The sequence below is a fragment of the Egretta garzetta genome, unplaced genomic scaffold (genome assembly GCF_000687185.1).
Source record: "Egretta garzetta isolate BGI_Z169 unplaced genomic scaffold, ASM68718v1 scaffold415, whole genome shotgun sequence".
In the NCBI taxonomy this organism is placed as follows: Eukaryota; Metazoa; Chordata; class Aves; order Pelecaniformes; family Ardeidae; genus Egretta; species Egretta garzetta.
Window position 1 is genome coordinate 1,039,818 of NW_009259686.1, and position 25,527 is coordinate 1,065,344.

The following is a 25,527-nucleotide window of genomic DNA, read 5'->3' on the forward strand; positions in this document are numbered from 1 at the left end:
CAAGCTACCAGGCAAAATCATCTCAATTACATAAAAATGCACAATTTTGCAACGTCTGGCTCACTGAACAAAATAATACCACTGCAAAGGCTGTTCAAATTATCAAACCTCATAAGCATAAAGAAATAGAATACCAATTAAATGCAAAGCTATTATAAACTGTAGCTACAAGAAGAAGAGGGAGGGGGATCAAACAGAGATTATCCCTCCTTTTTATTTTTTGCAAACCACTGGAATACATTATCATCTGATCAGCCCATTTTTTTTTGTAAGCAGTAGATAAATGGCTGGGTTAAGTGCTATTACTTATAGCAGCAAGAATATTTTTTTCGCCTATAAACATTATTACTATTATTTATCACATTTTGAAATACACAGTTATTTGTATTGGGAAGGGACTAACCAGGCAATCACCTGACAGGCAAATTCAGATAATACCCTCTAGCAAATAAAAATGGTGACCGCCTGCCAACCTCCAATATCATTTTCTCAGCAGAGCAGCAATTCACGAGTAATTCAATCAGGTATTCAATAGGAAATTATTCCTGTTTTACAGACTGCCTTCACTAACAGTGGGGCCTTATTTTGCTGCTTTACCACTTTGGCACACAACCAAGGAGAGTGCAGTATTGGATTTTCTCCCACACGGTTTCAGTAGCAGAAATGTGAAAAGAATGAGATAGTATCTAGCAATGTGGATAGAGGCCTTTGCATGTCGCATTTTACCACAATACAATCTACTCTTCCATAATAATTTTCAAAAGATTCTTAAGTGGGAAAGCATTCACAAAAATGAATAGCAGGTCCATAGTATATGCAGAGCATGGTGGTAATGCGTTTTAGCTGTGACAGGCTAACAGATGCAGTTATTCTGTGCTTCAGAGAGATGTCCAAGAATGGACCTTAAAGCGTGGCAGGCATATTGCCTTTTATAAGCTTCCTTCCAGAAGCAATCCTGATAGGAAATACACCTTAGCTCCCAAAAAACTAGAGTCCCAGAACTCCCTTGCTGTAAGGGTGAATGGGACAGCGAGGGGCTGCTCCCAGTGCAGGGCAGTGCTCTGTCACCCTTCTTCCTGAGGCTGGGGCTGCTCCCTTGGTGCTGGTGTCCTGCTCGCCCCTCTCCTGCCTGTGGCTGCTTCTCCCCACGCACACTGCTTTGCTTACAACCTCCACTGTCTCTCACTCCTCTAATGTACAGCATGCACTGTACACAGACCTGAACTCCTACTGTCAGCTCCTTAGGCAGCCTCTTCTGTTTTCCTTTTCAGAGCGAATACTCTAAATACTTGAATATGTTGTTTATGATATGCCTCCTTTTTTCATGGAAATTGCCCCCACCCAAATGTAAGGGTGATCCCTCCGAGCCTCCCCGGATTCCTCTCATCATCCCCTCTTCTGCAATCTGTGGCCAAGGGAAGGCTTTCCCTTTGGTTCCTCTGCCTAATGAAACTCTCTGACTTACACGTCAGTAGAAGAGCAACGTCCTAGTGCATATCCTCTGTAATATATGGTGCGTCACAGAGACCAAATGAGATTTGCTCCTTCAGTCTCACAGAAACAGAAGTCTGCAAAGTAGGCCATTTCAGTTATAACTGAAAGCCCCAAAAGGTCCTCTGAACATCTGCTCTGTTTAGCACAGGCTATAAAGCAACTCCATCTCCTTAGGGTAAAAAAAAATGAGAACTCAAGCTTTACCAGTTTAAATTGCACAGGACGTGCTCACTGATGTATATTTTTAAATATATAAGAACTTTCAAGCCCTGTCCCAGGTCGAAGTACAGTCCATCTAGCCTAATAGGCTTACCCCAGTGGTGGAAAGGATCTGGAATATTTAAAGTACTTATACACAGGACCCAAATTCTTTCCTGATTATTGCACCAAAAGTTACAGCAAGAAGCATGAAACTTGATTCTCTTTCATATCCCTGCTTTACCTTGTTTGAATTCCAGTTCAACTACCTCATGAAGGGCTAGTATCTTATTCTCAGTAGTATCATGCTGTAGTACCAACATTTTTGTCCTGTAAGGTACTCTTCACTATGACAAACAACAATGGAACCTCATTCCAAATGATCATACCTATTTTTAAGTTCTAGAGAATTTTAAGATATTAGAAGTAATTTTGATCTGAAATGTTCTAGCAGGATTTCACTGTCAAGGGAATGTGCTGTCAGAAAGAATCACCCACTGGAAACAGCCAGAGAGCAGCCCCTGTCTAATCATGGTCTGTCATTTTTTAAACTGCAAAACCTACAGATGAATGATACTGACCTCCAGACATTAGCTGGGAAAGCAGGAGTTCAGGAAAGCCACCCCAAAGAGATTAGGCTTTCATGGTAACAGACAACAGGAATTGTACTTAACAACTTGTCATGCAGTGTAGCTATGACACGCCAAACCCATGTGCTACAATAGTACATAGGAGACATATGTAAATGCTGAATAAAATGGTAAAAGGAATAAAGGAATCAGGTTTGGAAAGTCAGGAGTAAAAAATTTGAAGAAATGCTTGTAGCAAAATTACCTCCTGGGAGAGATATCTCATCTAATTTTTTTAAGTTTCAGGACATGTTTTGACATCTGCAGACTGAAAAATGTGCATAGATCAGGGGCTGATGAATGCAGTTGGGGTGCCTGTAATGTAATATAAAAAGTCTTAAAATAATCGGACATGATCTAGCCCCTCTATCTTAAACTAATAATGGTAAAGTATGCTTATTACCTGATCATTCCTCAAGTTACTTCTTCTAAATTATTCCTAGGGTAAAAAACCTTATGATATGTCTTACATATCTGGTATTTCTGGTCATAAAATTTCTTAGCCTAAAAAAACTAAGTTTGCATGAGCTACCCCAATAGTTTCACATATGTGCTCAATACCTGAAAGAATTAGGACTATATAACGGGTCTGAAAAGGCAACTCTTGAAAGACCCTCTGAGGTAAGAGCCAATAAAAAAATTTAGGACCACAGTTAATAAAGAACTGTATTCTATTTTGGATTCTTTTCAGAGATGAAGGATTTTAATTTGCAAATAGCAAATCTATATCAAGCCACCTTAAGCCAGTTCCATGCTGATCTCTAAGGCCGACAGAGTGAGAGGCTGATATCTCACCTGCAGTTCAGGAAATGTGAGGAGAGATTTCAATTCAAACCTCTGCAGGAGCAGAGAAGCCTTGTTTGGAAGTTTCTTTCTTGGTGGTCCGTACATAAAAGAAAACTCCTTAAAAGAGAATAGATTTGGGTTTCTCATTGCAGAAGGGGTCCTTTTAGTCAGTTTTACATTGCAGAATGAAGGCTCCATGCAAGCTAACATCTACAAATAAAAAGTAAAGACTTTTCTTTCCGTAAAACATGCTCCTCATTAAAATTTACAGCTTGCACATTTTTTTTTCCAGTGCCACTGCTATACTGACACTGTCTGCTTTGCTCCTACAGCAAACACTCCTTTTCCCTGATATCTATGATGGGGCTTTTACATTAAAATTCTTCATTTTATCAGGCAGCTCAGAGAGGGTTGTTATGGATTCATGGGGGAGGGAGAAGAAAGTGATGGTAAATGTATAAAAGCTGATCATCGTACACATATAGAGATAGCATAATTACTCAGAAAATGATGGTTTCCTGCCAGAAACAGAAAGCAGTCAGTAATAGGAGCAGAAGAAGAATTCAAAATGCACTACAAATCCCAGAGAAGATTTATAGAAGTGGGAATAAACTCCTACGGATTTTACATTACATTGGGGCAACTTTTAAAGCTTCAGCATTGTAAAGAGAAGCTTGCAGGAGAAGAAATAAAAAGCATTCAAATTGCTTTGTGCATGTAGACATGTGCTTCTGATGAAAAGCACACTCTCTAATAGACTGTGGAGGGAGGTGTGGTAACAGGTCCCTGTGTGTTTCTGGAGGAAAAAGAGCTCTCATTTTGTATTTGCAGAATGTTGCTGTGGTGATGTTCTGTCAGGTGCCTCATCCTGTGTAATTCTGAGTACTTCCAAACTTTGCAATGTTTTGACATGTTAAGATGGTTGAAAAAAGAAAAAAACTACTTTGGAAAAAATGAAATGGAAAAGCCATTCTCCCTTCAAGAGTTGAAATGAATCTTTCTGTGAAATTTCAAAATTTTATCAAGACCATTATAAAATATGTTTTCAAAATGTATTAAAAATGGATTTTTATGGTTAATCCAAATTCATTTGAGGAAAGGGAAATAACTGAACAGTTCACAATTTCAGTAGTAGATAGTCACTTACAAAATTTTCAGACATTTAAAATCAAGACTTCTTAAAAAAAAGTTCATTTAGAAAGCAACAATCCTGTCTTTGGTTTCAGAAAAATAAAAACAACATGTTTTTGATTGAATCAACCTTCTAGGAAGCACTCTGCCCATAAATGATTCATACTAAAGATCAATTCATATATTCAAACTTCTAATGTGCTTAACTTCCACTACAGTCAATAACCTGCCATTTCTTCCATTGTTAATCATTCATCTGGTCAAATACTGCAACACTTTCTGCAGTGGTAGGATGTTCAGTCCTTTACAAAAATATGCACAATCTTGAGAACATTTATTTTATTGTCCCAGAAAATCCAGTCTGTTACAGCTTCTACACATGATTCACCCAACCTAACCTTGGTCCCATTTCTGAAAAGGAAAAAAATGATTATGTATTTGCTGTGGTGACACTCTGTTAGGTGCCTGATCCAGTGCAGCTCAGAGGTGCTGGTGTCCTCAGGTTTGGAGCCTCATCTTCATGGCCCTTACTAGTCAATAGAGTCGTATCTGGACATTTAGGTTCTGTAAATACCTCTAGAGGTATCATTTTTTATCTGGTTTTTGTAAATAGAAACATGAGGAGACTGAGATGCTAATTTATGCACCTCTGTTGAGTGTCAGAAGATAGGAGGGATGAGTCTTCACCTGAAGTCACACTGAGTAGAATTTCAAACAGGAGTAAGACACTTCAGAGAGTGTGAAATTGGTTCAGCTTTTAGTAAATCCAAATCTATATGGCTAGACTGAAAGTGGGACCTTCAAGTAATTGAAAACTAAAGAAGAAAAACTACTGTTGATTTCAGGGTTATCTGTCTTTCTACAAGTCCCTCGTCATTCATAGTTTTCTTTCCTATGTTTAGCAATGCCTTTTTTTTTTTTTTTTTTTTTTTCTTAAAGTTTGTCAGAGCTAGATTGGTGCATCACAGAGCATATTTATGACACACGGTACAGAGCCAGAGCAACAAGTCTGGCTTTACACTAAGTAATGCAAAGAATAAAATGGAATAAGGGAACATCTAAGTTCTTATTTTTTAAATGTACCAACACACCATAGGAGATAGAGCAGCTAGAATTTAATTTGCTATTTGTTTGTTGCTGGCTGAGAAAGCCTGGTTCCTATCAGTTCCCTGATGAGTCTGATGAATGTTATCACATACTGTATCTCTAATTTGCCAGAGATCTTGTTTTCCTTTATGCTACAGATAATCCCTGCGGCTTCTTTGTCATGCCATTGGGTAACATCCTTTCCCTGAGCAACCAACACCAAGAATACTGAAACTGTCCTTTCCAACCTTGTGCATCTCTCGATGGGACCTGGATAACAACCTTTTGTTCCACACTCTTCTCCATAGGATACTTACTTTGACAGAAGAAGCATTACTAAGGGTTCTAAAAGTAAGCCTTTTATAAATTTAAGATTGTAAAAATCTCATAGGATTTTTATTAGAAGATGGCCTTTCTCTATTTTGCAGTAACTTTCAATTAAAGAATCATGCCAAGTAGCCCCAAAACCATTGGAATAGCGTGTGAGTCATTGTAACCAAGGGTCTATAAATAAATCATATAGTTCAGTGTTTGTATTATACTATACTACAGGGTTTATCCAGAGCAATCATTACTCAATGAGAGAATTACTATTTCAGTTTTTTACTATCCACTGAAGGGTACTTTTGAGAGTATTCATTGACAATACACTGCCAAAACCACTATTTGGCAGCTAGTAACAAAGTGATTGTGATTCTAAAAAAGTACAGTAACTTTCTGAGGGAGTTCATCATACTATATTAATGAATTCTTCATTGTAGCAATTTTCCACCTGATAATACTGCTAATTATTGTCTCTGGTACACGGTGAATAGCTATTGAATAATATACTCAACATTTTCCTCTGCATCAAATGAATATTGGCTAGCACTAGTATATTTAAATAATGAATTTCAAAAGGATGATCATTTTACTGGAAAAAAAAAGGCCTCATATGATTCTTGCAGCAAAATTATATACAGGGAGTCTGTTCAACAACTAAACTTCAGATTATAGATGTTAATAACACTTTGCATTTGTATAATATTATATACAGCTGGTCTGAAAGTGACTTACAGATACTACTGAGTAATCTTACTTCATATTAGTACTCCTGTTCCACTGGTAGATAAAATGTGATACGGTGCTGATTAGGCCAGCACTGTCAAATCACTATGCCTAATTTTATCAAGCTAAGCACTCACATTTATCCTGTGGACTTGGTTCCCAAAGAAGCTGAGGGAATTCACTCCTCATTGAATTCCCTGTTTAGTATGTTAGTTATATTTAAACATCCAGACTTTAAAATGTTGCCCTAATTGGCTTAAGAGCCAGAAAAATCTAATGTCAGAGCCATAACAAGCCATATTCTGGCTCCTAATATTGTTTTCTAAACACTAAGAAAAAAGTTCTCTCTGTATTGCAAAATATAGTATTTCTTATTTTTTTCCCAACTTCCAAAAGCCAATGTTAAAATTCAAGTTTTCACTGGGTACATCATCAGTTTTCCTATCTCTTTATTATATTTAATCACACAGCTTTGCAAATAAATTAAAATTCATATGTGTCACTAGCAATGAATAGATGTTGTGATGCTGGTTTTGATGTAACCATGTAAACAGGTTTATCATTCTGCTTTTGCTTGCCTACTAATGGACCACTGATTTCAGAAAATCGTTATCCTTTTTGAACTCAAAATCCTAAATACCAGTTATCCATTCAAAAGCATATTACTATACACACACACATCCACACCAAACATTGTCTTTTATAGTCTGCAGTAATGTTTTTACCTCCAGTTTCTGCCAGTGAACTTGACGGAAACTTTCTGAGCCCTCAGTACCTTGATTTGTTGGTCATGTCCACACTGGGGAATGAATCCTTGTGCTGAGATGACCATGGTATGTGGTTTGTCATTGTGCACTGGGGATACCATAGCGCAGCTGAACATGCTGCTGTAGGCATGGCCCTGCATCGAGCTCATGTGGCAACCCGGTGACAAGGCTGGCTGGCAACCAAGCTTGGACTTCTCTGTACCTCAGTCCACAGTGCAGTTGTGTCTTTATTCTCCTGGGTTTAGAAATAGGCTGAATGGTTCCCAGATCTTGAGTATGGAGAGCTGTTTAGGCAGGGGCCTGTTTTTCCACAGCTGTGCTGGCAAGCTTCAGTCAATGTTAATTTCTGTCAGCTACGAAAAACCTTTCAGAAGGGCACCTAGAAAGCCAAAAAATTCCTTTCTGGCTCACTCACCTCTTTAACAAACAAACGTTACCAATGTAGCTTTTTTCACCAAAATCACCTACTATTTTCCATCCAGCTCTGCTAATGAATGAATGAATTTTTGACATCTCTAGCAACTTTATATGAGTGAAGGGGGAAATTCTAACCGAAAATATTTCAGCTGGCCTGGTAGGTTCTGGGAATCCACATAATTTGCTCCTGCCCTGGGCACCAATGGTACAATGAGGTGGATGCAAAATTCAATTAGATTTGAAGGGCTCAGCTGGCCATCATTTTAGAACAGTATCAAAGGCATTGGGATCAGCATATCGCATTCCTTTTGACTGCTTCTGGAAAAGCAACCAATGAGAGAGTACAAAATGTCATCCTGGCACTCCTCATATGTCAGTGTGAGACAAGGACCCCAGGAAACCTCTTCTATGGAGTTGTTGAAGAGGAACAAAGGACTTTGCAGAAACATTGCAATCCAAAATTGAAAACTCATGTTCCTTTGTCAGAGGAAAGTTGAGAGCAACTACCATTAACATGATATAAGGTTATGTGGGAAATGTTTAAATGTTTCACAATCCCAGAAATAAATCAGAATCCTGAGCTGGAAAAAGCTTCAGAAGGGCTTTATGTGGTACTGATGCAAACAAAATGTATAGTATGTAGAACACAGCTAGGTGCAAAATTAAGCCAAATTCCTGAAGACTACTGAAGGAAATAGCAGGGGGAGAAGAGATTAGGGATTTAACTGTGACAGCTGAGAATGGAATAGTTGCAGCAGTAAAAAAGTTCTCCAGCTGAACAAAAACAACAGTCTCTGACTAACTCAGATTTCACAGAAACAAAAAACCACACTGGGTAAAAGGAGAGAAAAAAAAATTAACGACAAAGGCAAAAAGTTCCAAGGATATTAGGGTGTTCATCAAATCAATTTTTGTTCAAAATGTGAAAATGTCCTGTCAGAAAAAGGTGTTGTTATGAAAGTTTGATTTGTACCATATGTAATTCATAAATTTAATTTTTTTTCTTTCTGTTCTAGATGGCCTATAATGACAGTCATTGTATTAGACTCTGCTGAAAACATGGGCCAAGCTGAAATGGAGGTGCCATTATTCTTGGGACTGGTGGCTGCCATTCATTCGGAACATGTTAATGTTTAGAGCTTTAAAAACTGGAGCTATTCCCCAGAACACTGGCTGCATATATGACTGATGAGAAACCATGCTGATTGAAGAGGCTTTGCTGTCTGATTTCTTGGTGGAGCTTTCAGAGTTTGTGCATACGAGGAACAGCCCGGGAACCTTCAGAAAAGACAGTGAATTCAGTTTGGAGCCAGAGAATCACCTGCTGTGTGGTACTTAAATGGAGAAAAAGCTTTGCAGATAAACTTCTAGCTGAGAAAGTGCCTTGGAGATATAGGAGAGAAGCCATATCCTGCTGTTTTATTTCTACTGTGCATACAAAAATGAGAGCTTGTATATATTTTCTGAACATAAAATAAGTTTTACTCAATTCCATATAGCCTTTATTTCTTTCTAGCTGGTGAAACCTTCAGCCTGTGTGTACTGGCAAACTGTTGAACAAAAAAGGAGCATCAGTAACCATAGCTAGTAACAAAATGTACTATTATAGGCAACTGATGCATAATGCAAGGGGCATTTGGGGACAGAAGGCCAAATTAAGAATTCATTTAGTTAATTAGGCCATTGCTAAAACTCACCTGTGTGTTGGCCTTTGAGAACGCCTGCTTAACTTGTCATTCTCCCTAACTAACCTAAAATATGCAAATCCTTCAGACCTAGACTTATTCACAGTCTAATCAAGGCCAAAAAACTTGGGTCATGTAGAATTTTAAAAACACCTTTAAGTAATTTTATTTCTAATAATATAACCTTCTTGGTTTTTTCCTTAACCACCTTAGGTAATTAATCATCCACTCCTAGTAAAGGTCACCATGAAGAATTCACCAGTCTGTTTACTGTGGCTGCCATTACACTACATTAATGTACTCTTGTATTTCTCTTCATAATTATTAAACCTCAACTGAATAGATGTCAGCACCAGTCCTCTGACACACCTCCTTAGGAAATGTTTTCTGACTTGTCCCTTAACCCAAGCAGGATCTTGCAGCTTACATACCCTAAGCCTTCAGGACCAATGCTAACACCACCCAAACATAGGCACTGAAAGGACATGCACTGCAATGCTAAAATTTCTCAGAGAAACTGAGCGCCAGCCTAGTTCTTAATGTATACAGATCAGAAGACTATGAACAAAATTGGCAGTTACTAGCCATGTATCAGCCCTTTTTAGCTTCTAAGGGGGTTTCCTAAAGAGCAGGCTTATATTGAAGAGTGGTATAAAAACATAATCTTTGTCCCACTCTTCCATGTGATGCTGGTGTTGGAATTGTAGTCAACACTCATTTCATCCTCTAAGAAGAAAAAGTGAAACTCAGTCATTTTTACTTCTGTCCAAGTTATGCCTTTCTACAGTGACTACAACTCAAGTATTTTAGGAATATTTACATGACATCATCAGTTAAATAATCCATTTATTTTATTAGTATTTATTAATTTCAAACTCCATGAGAGAAGCATTTTAAGAAAAAAATGTGGGCTTAAAAAAAGAAGTTAAAATGGTAGCATCAGCAGAGTCAAGCATCTTGGTGTGACACTTTGCTGGTTACACACTGAAATATTTTCAGAAAGTTGTATCAAGTGAGCATTGGAAAGATTGTAGTAGACGCAGTGCTCCAAAAGTGTCCAAAAGTGAAATGTCAAATCTACAAGGGCCACTGGGGAAGATCTCCATTATACGTTCTCAGCCGGCTATTTTTTCTGGAGCCTTCACTTGGAAGTATCAATGCAACTCTACGGTGTAGTAGATTTTAACCAGGTTTATGAAAAAAATATAATCTGAATATTTCTCACCATGACCATGATGCCACCTTTACTAATCCTATTTGTAAATGGAAACAAAATTCCCTGTGCAAATTTGCAGGCAGTGCTGAAGAAAAGATTTACTGTTTGACTAATTTGTCAGGGACCCCATGTTGAATTGTATAATTATATTACATTAGAACAGGGATTACCCATATGTCAAAGCTCTGACTAGTCACTAAACATTTGAAGTGATGTAGACCAGCTTTGGCTACTAATCTCTAATGCAGTATTTCCAGATGCAGAGCAAGATGACACAGTTAAATACAGGATGAGTGGCCACTTAGTTTTCACTGAGGTGAACTAATATCTCAGCTCTAGGCAAACTGCCTTATTTATCCCCACAAACAAGCCAATATCCAAAGAACTGCATAAAACCAGAAATTCCTTGGCCTCACACCTTTTTAATGTGGCATTAAAAACATTTTTATAGCATACTCAGTAACAAGTTTGTTGTGTTTGTTTTTTTTTTTTATTTTATGTGAAGAAGGCTTAATTCTACAGTCAAGTACTTGTATAATGAAGGATCTTTACGTACCAGGTACATTTTCAAACCACAAAGTATGCCCATCAGACGGCATTCTGCCCAAGTTCAGAACAACTCTGGGGTGCTGGATGAAGAGTGGGAGTACCTGTGCAGCCACAGTAGATCTGGATGACCCTGTCTGAAGAAACTGAATAGCTTTGAGTGATGCTCTCTTCTGGTGCAAGTAGACTGCTGCTAACTCACTGAAACGCCATTTGCTATACCAGAACTTTACAAGCTTAATAAATATCTCCCCTCCACACCACAGTTTACAACAGGTGTTGTAAGGAAATACTTGCACATTGAGCCAATCCTAAAATTTAATATATTTATAGTTTTAGGAGTATATTATTTTGTCTTGCTCTCTGTGTGACAAGACTGTATAATTTCACTCTAGTTTCTGAACCAAGACAGCGACCTCTGGTAGTGTTGGAGAGTACATTTTTTGAAAGAAAGACAGGCTCAGCGCAAATTCTCACAATGAAGAACCTACCATAACTTACCTGTTTTAAAGTAAGTCATTCTAGCGGTTAATTACCTTCATTCTGAGATAAATGGGCCCTTTTCATAGTTTGAATTAGTCTACCTTCAGCTTCCAGACACTGAGGCTTATGATGGCTTTTCTGATTAAGAGAGTCTTTACTATCTGATACCTTCTGTCCATTTAAGTTCAAAAGAATCAAGTCATCTTATAACATGAAGGTAAAAGCCATGTTCTCTCTTGTCTGATCTTCTTCTGCTCCACTGAGCTCTGACCATAGCCCTAATGGAATACATATCTTGGCTTCTGCTAACTTTTATGCATTTCACATGAGCTGTAGAAGGTCAAGCGGGTGTAAAAGGGGAGGCAAAAGTTTGGTGGAGCCTTATGTACAGTTTAGGAAGTAGGTCCATTACAAAGAAAGCATATATGTTCCCTCTAGCTACAAGTCTTAGACTTCATTATACTTCTTTCAACTACAATCAAGTTGGGGTACAGAGTGTTCTCTGCCTTAAAGGTCTCAATTTTCTCCTTAATGTAAATTTGGGAGTATTAGTGGCAGCAGAAATGCTTTGTGACTTTCAGCAGAATAGCTTTTTTTAGCAGAGTTAGCTCTATTAGTCCACTGTTAAATCTAATCACATAACCAGGCAAAGAAAAATATCAGATTTAGTTTGAAGCAAGAGAGCTATAAATAAACAAAACAATGAAATGGTCAGCCTATACTTCTTCAAACTATCTAGTGATGTTTTCATTTATATGATACCTTTAAAAAGCAAACATTACTTTATATTTTATATCATTTGAGAACCATAACTACAGGAAAATCAGGTTGTTAAGTGAACAGCCTTGTTACTGCAGATTGAAGAATGATACAACATGCAATTATTGAAGTCACCAGTAGCAACTGCCTAGTTCAATTTGCTGAAGGTATTATACTCTTAAACTATACTCCTTTTTTTCTAAAATAAATCCTGCTGTATTTAAATTTGTCAATCTCAGTGTCAGCTAAAATTGAATTTATTTTGGAAAATGTGACTAACCTTCCATATCCAATAATTATATATTTCATTATTTTTTAATGTTATTTCATTGAAATAAAAACAGATTCTTCTGTACCTTGGTTAGGCTGCAATGTCACTTCATGCATTTCACTAATGAATATTTACATTAAGATTCATGGATAAATTATTTTGTCTAACTAAAAGAAAAGTTAATTCCTTGATGTCCACAGTCAATATTTCTCTGTTCTTCATCTTCCTGCCAATAACAGTCTGTGCCAGAACTGCTAGGAGGAAGGATGTTTCTTCTGGTAAAATCAGTGGATCAGGACTCAAGAGATCTGGCTCTGCTGCAGACTACCTGTATGACCTTTGGCAAGTCACTTGATAGATACATGCTTTATAGCTATATCTGTAATCCGAAAAATAGTATGTCAGGTGTGGTAGGGATGTATTCCCTTTATATTTAGGGGTCTAGAAGTAGCTCAGAATGCTGAATTCTCCATGAAACAGTGAACTTGAGAGTATGACTGGAACAAGAAAGAAATAAAAGAGTTCCAACTTAGAGAAACTCTATTAATCTACTGAAAAGAGGGTATAGTAAAATTACTATTCAAAACCAATTCCATTACATGAATATTGTGTGATATCAAGAAAAGAAACTTATAACTACTAGCAATTTTGGCAAAAAGCCTCTCCAGGACCAATTAGAGATACGAGTATTGTTCACAACTCTGTTTTTCTCCAGGCCCCATGTTTAATTACTGGCAATTCTTTTTAAGTCTCCTTTCCTACTGAATACACTACAGCGCAGAGTGATTGCAAAGGAATACCTGGAGGGGAAAGGCAGAAAAGGAGGAAGCAAACTATTAGAGAAGTATTCCCAAGAGGAATTTTGTCTCAGCAATCCTGGTGTACTGATGATCATAGGGAAAGCACAAATATCTGCATCTGATTTGGCTGCCATGAATCTGAGGGATTCAGCTAGAACCAAAAACCACTGTGCAGGGTTGTTGTTCTCTTAAACATATTTATAGTCACTCCTAATGTGATAGAAAAGGGATAGGAAAATCATTTTTACCCACTGTGTAATATAACTGCAGCTAAGTTGGCAAGATTCTGGGAACAATGCCTTTTACTGAGCTCAGACAAGTTTAGGATGCCTGCTGAAAAGAGCTTACTCCCCATGGAGAGCTTGCACTACACAGTCAATGGGCAAGAACAGGGAGAAACTGCACTAACGAAAAAGTCAGCTGAATCATCTGGGATGGATCACCTGGCAACAAGAGGCTGTTTTAAGTGCAGTGGTGCAGCGGAATTTAATGCATGAGAGAAAGTACTGTATACGAGGAGAACAGGAGAGAAAAAATACAGAATGGTGAATGACAACCACACACCAGACTTATGCCATGTTGCAACCAATGAAAAAATAATCATCAATGCACTATAACCCTAATATACTAATTAATAAACCCTAATTAACTAACCCTAATAATAATTACAGTGACTGCTGTTGCTATTTCACATCGATGTTCTGTCATTTCGGGATACCTATGTCAATTCTATTGAAGTGTTGGAACAAACCATTTGGGGTCCCAGAAAAGACAGCCACTGCAAGTCTCAGGAGAGTGCAACATTTTGTTTCATGGGGAGAAAGGAGAAAAAAAAAAAGTTCTCGCTTTCATCACCTTTTCTTACTCAAGTTATCTTTTTTTCTTCCTTATCCCTGCTACCGGGCACATCGGCCACCTGTCAGTCCTCTCATCTCTTCTTTTGGTCTCACTTTTACTCAGCTGGTTGAAAATGAAAACTAAGAAAAAGCAAATACAGTACAAGTGTACTTCGTAGACAGCGGGGAGATGATGGAATCTCTTCATTACTGAAAGGAGGTAAGATAAGGGGGAAAAAAAGAGAGAAAAGTCTTCTTCAGAGGCAGTGAATGAGTGGAACAGCCTTTTCTGTCTTACAAATCTAGGCTAGTAACCATGCACTGCTTACTCACAAAACTCACTTGTATATATGTACCTGAAGAGGAAGAAAGGTTAATTAAAGATCTCAAGTTCAAAGTCATGCACGGAAATTTGTTAAACCTGCAGCAACAAAAGCTGTTTGAATGAGTGCTTTATCTTTTTGTTCTTGGTTAGGATCAAAGCCGTCAACCTTGCCAATCTGGGGCATTCTCACAGTAACAATGTTCAAGTCACATCCCTTGGCCCCTTGCCTGATGACACAAACTGTGGTCAGGTATGGAAGTATTAATGCTATTAATATTGGTGAGACTTACTCTGGAACCCTGCATGTAGTCACCAAAGCTCAATAAAGTTGATTCAGAAGGGATGAGAAAAGGTCCATTAAAATGACCAGTATGATATAGATCCTATTTTGCATGAGCAAAAAAAAATAAAATTAATTTATTCAGCCTAGCAGGGGAAAAGCAGCAAAAACAAGGCTGAGTGATGATATCATTGTTTTCTATAAATACGTCAGGGGAATAAACAGCAGAGAGGGGAGTTCAAGCAAAAAAAAGCTATTGCCTAAAATGAACAAAATAACATCTTATGGTAAAGGGCAATGCTGGCACAAGAACAAATGAATAAAACCTAGCTGTGACTCAGTTTAACCTACAATTTATGAGGTTTGAAACACTAGAAGAATAAGATTCTGTACAGTATTCTAACAGATATATTGGGCAAGAATCTTTTTGATACAAGTTGTGATATATGATTGAGCATTATGATCCAAGGTTCCTTATGTTTCTACTGCAGATGTCTACAACATGTAGCCGAAGATGGCTGCTAAAGTTGCAGAACAAGGATTTATTTCAGCAACATTCATAACATTATTCTCACATAAACTCCAAATTTAATGGTATTATTATTACTTCTCCATTTTTTCTAGTTTTGTAAAGTTATCAGCAAATATAGCCATACACAACCTCATCCTCTCACCCAAATAATCCCATTGCATCAGCACCTATATACGTACAGCAGATACAAATTGTTGATGTCTACCTGCATCTACCAATTTCTCCTGTATGTATATCCACAGTTAAAATACCTTTGTGCTATGAGATGGCTGCTATCTTTGCCTGCCTATTCAGCATTCGCTGTACCAATTACACAGCAAGGGGTCCATATATAACAACAATTTCACCTAATGGGATGGTAAACAGTTCTCTAGCATGAACTCTAAAGCATAAGGATTGTACATATAATTAATTTTTTAATGTGATAGTAATTTTTTTTTAACTCAGATAACCGTGTAGCAAAAAAATTACAGGTTAATTTATTTTGCTTGGGAGAAGACAACAGAGAATGGTGTGCAGATGCCCCATCCCAGTACAACACCGAGTAAGGAGTAGCTACATGTGTGGAGCTACACAGCATGAATGAATAGCAAATTATAATTAAACTACTGGGTTAAATCCATCACACAAGTTCATTGTGTAACTCCTGTGCTATCAGTCAGCGGGTTACCTGTAGTGAGGTGGTTTTGTTTGTCAGCAAAACCACCTCCAGGAAACAGAGGGGTGTTAGAAGGTTTATCTATAGCTGCAGTTACAACAGAGTAATAATACAGTAACAGCCTTATAGGTATAAAGGTACAACCCTTTTTCTGGTATAGGGTCTTCAAAGAAAGCTATAAGAGCAGGTCTAGAACAGCATATTTTTGTCACTGTTGCTATACCAGTGAATTTCTATGATCCTTGCTCAGTCCTGCTTTGGAATGGGATGGCTGCAATCCCATTCTCTGTGGCTTCCTCCCTTCCCTCCCTCCCAAAAAATAAAAAATGCTGTGCCAATCATTTTGTCTATGTAGACACACCGAAAAAGCCCTCAGGGTTCAGAAAAGAAAAAGGTCATACTCTGTGGCAATAAATCAGAGGATTTCTGATAGACAAGTCTCAAGAAGCAGTAGTGCCTTTGAGAGAACATGGCGAGCAACTGAGGATACGATGTTTAAATTTGTTTGCATGGGATTTGTACTGTGCCATTGGTCAACACTGACAGATGCAGACACACCTGAACTTACGCTGTCTTGCCAAACCCAGAAAGGCACACCTCGAAGTGACCTGGCAAGTCTGCCTGTGTCTTTGCCTGCTGTACCAAGTGAATCTTCGACTCCTGGGCCTCATCCAGGTGAGGAGTTTATATACATTGCATTTTTTATTAAGCACAGCATGGCCTGCACATCTGAAAGTCATCTTGATCCACATATCATCAATACAGGGAATAGCCAAGACCTGAAGATCCACAACATATCTATTACAAACTACAGCAGATTGATAGACACTTTAATGCAGAGGTATTCTTCTGGGCTGAATCCATAGGAAAGATCTCTGCAAAACACCTTATTTGCTTTCCTGCTGCACAAAAAATAACAGTTATAATTTCCAACAACATTTGTTTGGCCTATTCTCAGAAAGTCCTCTAATGAATGGCTATTCCATAACCTAGTAGACAGAAAGAGACATCCAGTTCGTAACCTGTTTCTTTGCTACCTTCCCATGACCCAGTGTATCCTCAATATGAGAAGAAAACATCCCTTTACATGACACTTCAAGCCTCTTTAAGAGATTGTGAATGCCACTTGCTTGTACACCTTCACCTTCCAGCTGAACATGGGCCTAGCAGATATGGAAGGACCCTTGTGTTTTGACAGTCTCTGGCACTTCATCTCCTACATTGTTGTATGCACACATGTGACTATTCAATGCTCGTGCACTTTCCATTGCATGGTGAGAAGCTGTGGCATCACGCGAAGAAGACTGCTAGCATTTTGTTCTCATGATAGGTGTTCATTTGTCTGTTCACCATGTGGCAGTGGCACAAATCCTTTAACTACAGCCAAAGAAATGGACAGATTTAGCTAAACCTTAGAGATGGCTTCTCTGATTTGAAGCAGCAGCAGCAGCCTGTGAAAGGCTTCTAGTCCAGCCAGAGCTTGCCATGGCCCCATCATTGCAGCCATTTTTTTTTTCTGTCACTAAAAATACATGAATAATGGGTAATATTTGGAGTAGAGGGCACAAAGGAGAAAGAGAAGGGCTGCAGATCTTGCTGCTCCCTGCAGTCCTTCAAGTTCTAACCCACGATTTCCTTTGCCTGTCAGTCTTCCTGGGTACAAGATTGCCATTTTGGAAACAAGTCCATCTGGGACATACTGTCCTGAGACTGTATTTTTTTTTCACAGCAAACTTTCCTTACTGTGCAAGTAAATTCTTGTAGCCATGTATTGTGTCAAGTGAGTTTTCTTTTGTAGAAATTTGTGTGTATATATAATTGAATCTGTTGTTTTTTAATTTATGGAGTGTTTTCTTCTTTTGCTTTGGTAAAGGATAATCAAGAGATTCTGACTGACCTTCTCCACAGTAGGAACTATTATACGTGCCAGTTTTGTTATATGTTCTCTTGTGCTTATTCTTTCCACAATAATTAGCCCTCACTTCTTTAATCTCTCTTCATATGGAAACTCCCATCAAAGGCCTCCACAGAGAACTGGATTTGGTTTTAGAAAAGAAAACTTCTGTTAAACTAATCGAGAATCTCTTTGAGGAAAATGGAACAAACGTATCAAGATAAAGGGGGACAGCATAAAAAATTAAAAGTAAGCTTTCTTTTCTTTGCATACTGGAAATACCTCAGGCTAAGAGCTTATTGAACAGGGCACATATATTATTATCTCCTTCTCAAGGGACTTGCTACCAAAGGCTTTTTGTCCTCACTATTAGTTATGTTGGCAGGTGTTCCTCGCAGCTCAGAACTTCGCCATTTGGAAATCGTGATTTAAGTTATATCAGAATCTCAGTCTCCTGACAGGTGCAATTTGATGTCATTCTGTGCTACACAAAAATATATTTCTTAAATGCAACACATTGGGCTGCTACTTTTTTCCTGGCATAGACCAGAACTTTACTGAACACTACCATTTGATCTCAGCACATGGCTTGGAGCTCAACTGATTGATTGTTGCTAATGTTCATCTTATTCTTGTGAACCTGTCTCTGCTATTATATGACTTTGGTTTAATCTCACTAATAAATCCACACTTTTAATTTTAGTAAGCTTACCACTGATCTTAAAAAGTCAGATTTTGTGTTCCCTGGAACCTGAGTGCTTGGATGAAAAGAAAGTCCTGTCCTGCATATTGAAGCTCATCAGAACACAGACATTGTGCTAGATAGCGTCATACAGAATTTTGGTAAATGCTAACTAAGTTTTTTATTGCACAATATATTTTCCATGAGAATTTCAAATTACATGTGTTATGACCTTTCTGCCAGGAATGAAAAAGGACAAGGATCAAGTCCCTGTGCTCCTGCTATAAAGTAGTTAAATGCCACCAGCTGGAACCTCCCCCAGGAGCCTGGGAAAATAGATATCACCTGAGCACTCCAAATTGAGAAGGACTTCTCCATGTGAGGCCATGTCTTTAGATAAAGGAGCCAAAGAGTTAGAGTTTTGTGGAGTGGGGGGGACAAGAGAAACATATTAAGGCAATTTGGAAAACCTAAATAATTTAAAGAAAGGAAGATTGTCACTTCTGGGCTTTGTTCATTATCAGCCTGTCCTCTTTGTACAGCTGTCAGTATGTTGGCAGAGTGCCTTTTTCCTTCCTGGGCTATTCACCACTCACAATTTGTTGCCCAGCCTCAGAGAAATCCAACTGTTTGGCACAGTCACCTGCTGTTGTTCCAAAGTGATGTATGGTTTCCTGGGACTTTATTAGCAATATGATCTGAAGCATTGCTGAGTAAGGAGCACCAGGCTTCCTGTCCAAGGCTGCTGTTTTGGGGACCTCAGCCTCACCAGCTGTTGGTTTTGCCCCTTGCTCTTGATCGTTGTACTGAGCCATATGGAGGCATGCTCCTTGTCCTCTCTCAACTCTTCTGGCTACCTTTCACAAGAAGCCCTGCAGCGAGTCAGCTTCTGTTTAGGATTCCCACCTCAGAGACTTGGCAGGCCTCTCATCCTAAGAATACTGTAAATGGCTTTCTTGTCCATTCATTGTGAACCAGGAATACAAATGTGTTCACCTCAACTTTACAGCACAGTCTTCTTTCCCAAGCCATCATGGCTTGAAGTGCTAGCTCATATGCATGCAGACGATGTACGATGCTGCAGGGATCTCTGTGTGTGTGCTAACACGTGCTGGCAGCACCCCCCTTCCCTCAGAGGGATGTCTGTCTATCTGAAGTTCTCAGGACCTATAGATTGCCCCTCTCTCTGTTCCCCAACAGATGTCAACAATTGGATCTTGCCTTCAGGCTTACACCTGGGGTTGAGACATTTCAAAATTACATGAACAGGCCACAAACACAGGAAAAATATAAGACTGCATTTTAACATAGCCATCATCTGTGATGGTGCATATATGCTGTGTTTTCAATAAGGACGGTGTATCTCTGTGCAGCAGCAGATCAAATCCACTTTTAGTTTATCTTCTTTTAGATACAATTTTAGAGTATCTTCCCTAAAGACAGTCAAGCTAATTTTGAAATAGTCACAGTACTTATAAAAACAAGCATCTCAGTGGCTTTTTGGTGGAAAGATTTCAGTATTTTGAAGTCAGAGATTTTCTCACAAGTTAGGACACTATATTACCAAGGGTTGACTGACTGGAAAATGAAATTTGCCAAATCAACTATGTCACTGATTTATCTACATGGGTAGCTCACCTCCTGCATTAGCCAGGAAAAGCACTTCCTCAAAGGGTAATGCACCAGTCCAATCAGCCGTTAGCTATTTATGTTGGATTTTTTGGCACATTATCTATCAGAAGGAAATATAAACATTTCTTACCCAACCTCGTCAGATGCTAGCCTTTTTCCAGAGGCAAAAGGCTGGATGTTTTATTCTCCTGCAAAAAGAACTTTTCTAGAGACGTTACTTGAAGAAGTCTGAAAACAGTTTTGAATGGATCTGGGAAAGAAACCTGTCCAAAATGGCAATCGCCCTTTTCTCAAAAATTGTGCTGGTCTTCACATTAAAGCAGACTTGTGCCTACATGTCAAATGGAATAAATGTCTGCCCTTGTATGAGCTTAACATGACCTAAGTAGGATTTGGGTACAGTGTTGACTGCACACTTGTCTCTGCTTGAGAGAAGTGCAGGATGTAGGAACTAAGTAAACCCATGGGCATAACCTCCCTCACCCAGCAGTCATCAGAGTTGAATCTTCTGAGGAGCTGGTGAAGGTTATTCCTGTTCAGTGGAGAAAAGAAGACTAACAGAGAAACTGTGTATCAGAAGAATGTCTTTGGGGGGATGCTTGTTACATCTCTGGGGATGATGCACTACTCATGACTTAGCTCTGAGTTAAGGGTTTGGTGTACTGTAATGTACATCAGCAATTAAGAGATATAAAAAAGGTATCTTAGATCATACATCCCTTGAAAAAAAGAAACCAAACCCAACCAACCGAAAAACCCCACAGTGATAGTAAATAAAGTATTCCTCTGAAAGAACGAAGTAAAAATAGGGGAGATAAAAACTGTAGAAATGGGCAAGGTTGGGAGAGATATATTCTCTTTGTAAGGTTCCTTGTACTGTTTTATTCTTCTTTAGTGATCTATAGTCCTTTACCACAGCTTGCTAGATTTACATACTATTGAGGGTGATATTGAAAATGATTCATGTTTTTGTTGCTGATTGGATTACTCCTATCTTGTATAGCCTATCATCTTAAGCATACAGCAAGCTATTCAGAAAACTGCAGTTCATATTTTTTCAAAAAATTATAAATTCAGTATCTACCATAGAAGCTTACTTCCCATCTTTAGTGTTTTGAGTGCATTATAATTGGTCTACTGTGGGTTTTTTAACTTATTTATCACTTTATTTCTCCCACATTCTCACAAAGGTTTTCTCCACAGAGTATGGAGACATGGAGGCCTCTAACCATGGCCCTTTACTATGTTCAAGGTAGGAGTTATCATGCTTGGACTTCAGGAAGGTATGCAAGATAAACACAGTAAGGAACTATAGAATTAGAAAATCACAGATTCATAAAGTAATTTAGGCTGGAAGAGATGTCCAGAGGTCATCTAGTCCAACCCCAGCCTCAAAGTAGACCAGGTTGCTCAGGACTGTGCCCTGTTGAGTCCTGAATACCTCCAAGGATGGAGGCTCAAAAACCCATCCAGGAGATTTCTTCCAGTATTGATCACTCTTACAGTTAAAAAAAAACCCTCTGAATATTAAATCAGAAGTTCACATGTTCCAACTTGTGCCCATTGCCTCTCATCATGTTGCTGTGCACCTCCAAGAGTAAGGCCCTGTCTCCTCTCTATCTTCCAGTCCTCCAGTTGTAGGCAGTACTAAGGTGTCCCTTCTTTTTCCTGTCTCCAGGCTGAACAAACACAGGTCTCAGCCTGTCATTGCATGATGTATGCCTTATCCTCCTAGGCTTGGGAGTCCTCCACTGGACTCATTCCTACATGTCAATGTTCCAACAAAGGAAGCACTTTTTTCAAATAGACTGGAATTTCTGCTTTGATCTAGAGGTGTGGGAGAGGGGACATCAGGGAGAAAGACCTCAGTGTTTACAGCCCTGGTACAAGTCTCCTTGACAGACCTCCAGATGGCAGCAGTATTGAGCCCAAACTTCAAGATCTATGTTTTTATTTGTCCTAAGCAGGCAGCAGGATTGCTTTTTTTTTTTTTTTTTTTTTTGTATTTCCCTAATTAGTCTGTTGTATTTCATTTGTCAGAATTTCATGAATTGATTCCTACAAGCCAAAGATATTGGCCTCTTAAAGAACCAAAGAGCATTCACACGCTAATCAGTTTCTGTCATAACCTCCTGGGAATCAAATCCTATGGATGCTTGGAATTGCTAGTTAATTATTATGGTCTGTATGACAGCTGAAGCTGTATGATAGCTGAAGCACGTTCCACACAGGTCCTTAAAAGTACTTAAAACTATATAAAATACAATGTATTAAAAAAAAAAAAACCAACCCACACCTTTTATTTAACAGTGTGAGAAATAGAGAGAAACAGGCAAAATAATATATGCTTTGTTTTCCACATTTCTCTAAACATTTTCTGGATTTATGGGTGTTTAGGATCTGTGGGATCCATTGGAGCATTTATCATCCTTACACAATGCTTAGAGTGTCTTATGTTTCACAGAATCTCTCTTTCTCTGCTGCTCTGATGTTAGTCTCACTGTTAACCTAAGCCTTCTATACACACCCTCTACTCTACACTTGTGAAGTTTTTAAATATTCCTTAACAACATCTTACTTAATTTATTCCAGATCATAAAATTTCTAATCCACAAGCTCTAGTCTTTCATAGGGTATTTTCTAAGTTCATTTTCAGAAAGTCAAACAGAATTTTCAAGTGTTCCTGAACCTAGTCACAGAATGGCCTCCCTAACCCAGGGTAAAGCCCTGGCTATAAATGCTATCTGTTAAGTTCTTTTCCCTTACCCTTTTCCTTTCCCTTTTCTCAGAGTTAACAAAAAATATTTTACAAATTTAATTTTGTGGAAAAAAACAAGATAAGTTTTGGCTTCAGTTGTTTTTCCTAAATAGAATGTTTGATTTTCTAAGCAAACTGGAACCCATATGCCCACACCTCCTCACTTGAGATGCAGGCAAAGCTCTTCTCCCAAGAAAGGGTACTGAGCAGGATCATCTCAATGTGGCAGGAAGAAAAGGGACAAGGAGTAGAATTTACTACCATTCAAAAGAAGCAACAGAATTGGCTATTTTATGGTATAGGAGAAATTTTGTGCCCTAAGCTGCTTATAGGGAAGTGGAAGTATGTCTACATCCCGCCTATAACAAGAAGTTTCTTGTAAACTGTCGTGCAATTTTACTTGAACTTTATCTGAGTCACTCTTGACTTTCACCAGTATTACCTTCACCTTAGCCTTAGAGAAACTTCTCCCGGATTTTTCTAGGTACACATAGAATTTATTGATGCAGAATTTACATGAACCTGACTATATAAGCACATACTAGCAGGTGACTAACAGGATATGACATGTCAGTTTGATATAATTGACCATTATCAGCCCTTGCTACTCAGACAATCATGAGAGTCTAGGAGCTCTTCAAAATGAATGTCTTACTGTGACCAAGGGTTGATCCATGTCATAGTTATAACTCCTTGTGCTGGAGCTTATTGTCTCTGGGGTAAGAAGGGAGAAATATTCTCCTTCTACAAGATCACTTTACCATCCTCCATTTAATAGCTACTTAAAACCTACCAGTGCTACAGTACTGGTGGAACTGTTGACAAAAGTAGAACAGGCTGTATGAAGTGTGTTCTACTTATTACACTAATCAGAACTGTCTTATTGTCTCTGTGTGCCTGTTATTCCATTTTTATTTTACTCTAGCTGTTTAAAGGATGTCTTTTTATGACACACAAATACAGCATCCAGCAGAATGACTCCTGGCTGGGAACTAGAAGATACTACTACAGAGCACTTAATAAAGACATTGCTAGCAATGACAACAACAATCACAACAAAATCAACAACAACCAGTTATTATTTAACAATAGCAATGAACAGTGTTAATGGTCTTATTATTGTTATTGCTACTACTGTAGCCTGTCTGTATTTTGGACAGTTTTTCTCAGATTTCTGGAAATGAGCAGGGACTTGGAGGCTCAGACCTGTGCTTTCCTTGAATGCACTCTTTTCCTAGTGAAAAGTGAAAGGTTGGGATAGGCAATACACCAGACCTATTACTGTTGAAAACTGTCATCACTTCCAGGTCCACAAAGTGACTGAAAGTCTAACAGAATACTTTATTAGGTCCCTACCTGAGATATTTTGTCCAGGATTGATGATTTGCTACTGTGGTTAATATCAGCTTCATAAGGGAGAGAGTAAAAATATGGCTAAGCCTAAGCATTAGATGCCTTGCAAGTGACTAGAAACACGCCCACGGGTTAGGAAATTGGACTGCCCCATGAAAGGGACGAACTAAAAAAGGAATCCACTTTGCAGAAGGGAGCTGCCTAAGCTTATCTGCAGGAAATGTCAAAGAGAAAGAGAGGATGAGTTATACGCTTAATTGCAAAAGAGAAGGGTATGTTTCACTCTGCTTGGGATCTGCAGCTAGAAACTGTCTCCTAGCGTTGAGCATCCAACTTACCTTTTTATTTTCTTCTAAAATAGTAGTGATGCTGTTTTTGCCTTCAGTACGCATTCAGTTGTTGGAATGCTGTGGAGTGTGTGCAGACCAGGTTTAATTGTCTAACCTATCATAAGAATTTAAACCTGTGTCTATACAAATGCACAAAGCCCTGGCCTCTGTTGGAAGGCCTCTTGCTTTTCAAGAGAGGAATTAATTCATCTTTGTCAAAGTGCTTCTCATATGCAAAATATTTAAATATTGGTGGAAAGAGAGCAAGACTGAGAACAACCTTATAACTTGTATTTTGGCACTCCCTTGGCACTCAAGTTCAAACCAGCATTGTACCTCCATGTAAAATTTTGTAGAAAACTGAACACTCTGAAGTCAGAATGATTTAAATCTGTCTTTTCTGCATTGCTGCACTGCATCACCAGTTTCTTCTCACTGTTTTGGGGGGACTAGGGTCCTTGCTTGGGATTTCCAATAAGGTACTCTAAAATATGCACCATTTCTGCATTACACAAGTTTCACTTACACACAGGAGTGAGACAGACCCTGAGATACTCGGCACTGTCCCAGTTTGTTTAGTGATGTACAGATATAACCATTGAAACCTAAGAATTTGGACCAAGACTCACAGAGGTTTTTGAGGTCCTGAATCTGAAGCACTCACCATTTCTATTACTCTCAGTTAATTAAAAGCTAGCAGGATAAATTCCTTTGGGGATCAGCTTTCGAGCAGCTGCAGACTTTTACAGGCTTAGGCACCGGCTGAGTAAGGTCTTACAAATGCTACTGGCACCAAAATTTTAGAAACCCTTAGGTGTTTGAAGTAAAGAGCTTAATTCAGTCTTGTCAATCTAGCTCCTCTGTCTATCTCTAATCTCATTTCATTCTGTCAGAGCTGAAGTTTCCTCAAGGATAGATTTACCTTTGTGCTCA